Genomic DNA, 3856 nt, shown 5'->3' with positions numbered 1-3856 from the left:
CTACATTCTTCATTAAATGTGAAAAAAAGGAGAAAAGATAAAGGAATCTGTGTATCTAATGTCTTATTGCAAAGAATGTCATCTAATCCATTTTTCTTACAGAAAAGAACTAAAWAGACCATAAAGGATCTACTAAGTTTTGCTTAGTTAACTATTCAATAACTGTGTGGTGTTAATTGTTTGATGAAATGTTTTCCTGAAGAAGATGCTTCTTTTATTTCATGATTTTAAACAGCGTGTGTTTTATTCCATGATTTTATCCTCAGAAACCTTAGGACTTGAATTTTTAATTAAATGTGACATTCTTATTTTACTGAGGTAAGCAAATGTCTCACCCTTTAATTAGATGCAAGATAATTAAACTAAAACACTCCCTTTTTCTTTGTCCTGAAGTAAAGTTTTCCCTCCAAAACAGATTTGATTTGTTAAAACTTTTCCTGTATAAGGTGTAACATTTTGATTGGCCAACTTAAAACCTTGACTCCGCCCATAACAGAGGTTTTAAAAGTTAGTGCAGCTCCCGAGACCGACATGAGAGTTTGAGAGAAAGAGATCTTTTCAACATCAGAAGCCAGAAACAGCTTTCCAGGAGCCCAGCAGAGGCCCTTCCTGCCAGCCCTCCCCATGGCTGGTGGGATGAGGTCATTCTGCATCTCCCGTTGATTGACCGAATAGCTACCGTTTCATATCGGCTCAATATCTGAGTTTGATTTTATAGAAGTTAAATCAGCTAATTGTAATTCATGTGTCGTTCAAATCAAATTAAGAAGTCTTGCAGCCACCTGGAAGGACCGGACCCCTCTGTCATCAGCTCATTACCCACCTTTCTGACTGAAGAACCAGCAGCTGAACAGACACCTTGAGTGTCCGACCGGCCACCACACTGAAGCAGTTTTTGGGGAACGTCACCTAAGATCCTTCGGTCAGCCGACGCCTACTCCTGGTACCGCCATCAGCAGAACAAAAGGGTAAAAGTGAACATTTGTCCTTGTGACACACAGGTGCGCAGAGTAATTAGATTTTTATCTTTGTATGAGATTTAGGAAACTAAACGATTTTTCTCCGCACTTCCAGTCAGCCAGCTCACTTTGTCATTGTATAATTATTGAAATGAAGTCAGCGGCCACACAAAATCAGTTCAGGGGCCACAAATAGCCCCCGGGCCACACTTTGGACACCGCTGCTCTAAGGACTAGGACTCCAAAGCGCTGTGAGGGATGGAATGAGGAATTGAACCAGCAACCCAGGGGACGACTCCACTTACCACTCTGCCACAGCCGCCCAAAAAGAAGAACACTCAGAAACATTCCTAAACTTCTTTGTTTAAATTGTATGCTGTACAGTGAAAAATAAAGTTGCAGTTAAAACTATGATTAAGCTACTCATTTAGCAATAAACGTATGCCCTATAAACAATTTGACACAAGTAAGGTTTTACCACCTCAGATGTACTTGGTGTGGCCCATGTATTATAATGATGGTTGTTTCAGCATGGTTGGGATCAGCTTCAACAGACCAAGTTACAGAACATCTTTAAACTTCAATGATACGATTTGTTTGATCTAAACATGATATAATTTCTCCCATTTCACTTTAACTATGGAAAATTGCATTATTCTGAGCATTGTGCAAAGCCATGTGACAAGGTCAGAAGAATAAACTTATAAAATTCAATCAGTTCAGCTGTTCTTTTATCCAACAACAGACTGAACTAAAACATTAAAATCACTCAGATGAAGCCATAGTTCCCTCTGGAGGACAGACGTGTTTTCTGCGGCTGTGTCTGACTGGATTGGAGTCAGTTTAACATTGAACACCAACATTTAGTGACAGCAACTTACACTCCATTTGGCCAATTATTCTGCACTTTTGTTTTGCTCTTTTCTTATTTTTTTAAATATTGTAACAACCCTGCCCTGGTGGAGTGTACTTGGTCTAACAAATCCATGCCTTTGATATCCTCTTCAATTTTGTCAAATGCAAACAAAATGGCAAATTAAGCAGTAAACAATGATCAAGGAGTAAGTTGGCTATGTACTTAAAAGTTTTCCAGACAAATGTCTTGAAATTACTAAAAATCAACTCAGTTAAAACTCTATTTTGACCTTAGCTACATCAAAGGCTGTTAGTGATGCCTTAAAATGAAAGTAACAATGAAATACCTAAACTGTTTTTTATGATAATGATAATGCCTTTATTGTCATTGTACAGAGCACAATGAAATTACATTTAAGAACACCCATTCAAGAAGACACACACATGACAAAAACATGGGGAAACAGGTGAACAGGTCATGCAGCAACCAGCAGGGGTCACGCTACCTTTAACAGCTGAAAATACACAATAGGAGAGATGAGTAAAAAAATTGCTCTAATCCTATATTTACATAAAAAACATAAGGTTATGTGCACAAAAAACGACTCACGATAGAGCAAGACAGCCGGGGGGAGGGCTAAGGTACAACACATGAGACAGGGCGAGGTGACATTGAGGGAAGGTCTCCATGCTGGAACCCATCCCTAGAACCCTCCAGAGTCCAGAGTTCATGATGTTACCGTCTCCTGCTCGGTTCACCAGAGTTCAGAGTTTCCTCTCCTCGGCCTTGGTCCAACATGGGTGATGGTGGGTGGGAGGGGAATCAAGCCCTTGTTAACATATCATCCATGGGGAGTTTGAAATCTTAACTGCATATCTGAAGTGGCGAAAAAGTCCCAATAAGCCAAATTCTGGGTCTCCTCACCTCTCACCATCTGGAGCTTCACCCAGATATGATCCTACATGCCAGGAGCTCGCTCCTGAGCTGCGATTCTCATCAGAACCACATCCAGTTTGCTATTTACCTTCCCCAACAACTGAGTTTGTGCGCTCCCACTCCGGTAGAGTCCATCCACTGAGACTGACAGCTTCTCAATGGCTCGGACCGCTGTCAGGATCGCTTTCACTTTTCGATAAATCAGAAATCCACATCCTCTGATCAGCAGAAGTCCAGTTATTATAAATCCAATATATACAAATCTTCTATGTCTTCAAATGGAAAGTGGTGCCAGACACCTCAGGTTCCAGCCGCCCCAAGAACCACCGATGCGCCCAGCAGCAACCTTTCCACTCGGACAGCTTCGTTCCCCTCGATCTAATCTTGTGGAAAAAATGGTGTCAATTGTGTTTAGAGACCGGTTAACCAAATCCATAATACCATTTTGTTTTGGATGGTAGTTGAAAAAAAGGCTTGAAAGAGCAGCAAAGCAGAGTAGGAGGTGTAGGTTCTGGAGAGAGCAAAAAGCATCCGGCTCCTCTGAAGGCTGAAGCAGAAAAAAATGCATCTAACGTTTGATTCATTAAAGGCAAATGTGTTCATAATTTTCTTTGTCTAGTCATCATTTTATTCTAATGATATAACATCTTAATAGAGTTCAGAGGAGAGCCTTTTATGACCAGCCTTGTTTTAAGACAATATTTTGTGTATTTAGTTTTCACTGCTGATTTGCAGAAAATAATGCCATCCTCTCTGAATCAAGTTTGACTAATTAAAAAGTTATGTTCTTCAAATTCAAATCTGTTACACATGAAAACTACATAACTACTTCAACTTTTTATTACATGAGTGAAAGTAGATTTCTTCACTTCTTGCAGAGTATTGAGGTTAGGGAGGGTGTGAGGCCCAGAGACATTTTTGGGGCCCTTTTGTTACTGCATACAAGTGACAACACTGAGTATGTAAGCATACTGTGAAGTTCATCTGATTTGATGAGTTTGCTCTGCCACATTTTACATATTTAATTACTGGTTGCTGCCTAGACAACAAATGGCTCTGAACTGTTTTTCTATTTAAACCTAAAAATATTGTATTTTTCCATGAG

The sequence above is a fragment of the Austrofundulus limnaeus genome, unplaced genomic scaffold (genome assembly GCF_001266775.1).
Source record: "Austrofundulus limnaeus strain Quisiro unplaced genomic scaffold, Austrofundulus_limnaeus-1.0 Scaffold684, whole genome shotgun sequence".
Classification (NCBI taxonomy): Eukaryota; Metazoa; Chordata; class Actinopteri; order Cyprinodontiformes; family Rivulidae; genus Austrofundulus; species Austrofundulus limnaeus.
The sequence above is the reverse complement of the archived record's forward strand: the minus strand, read 5'-3'. Positions refer to the sequence as shown.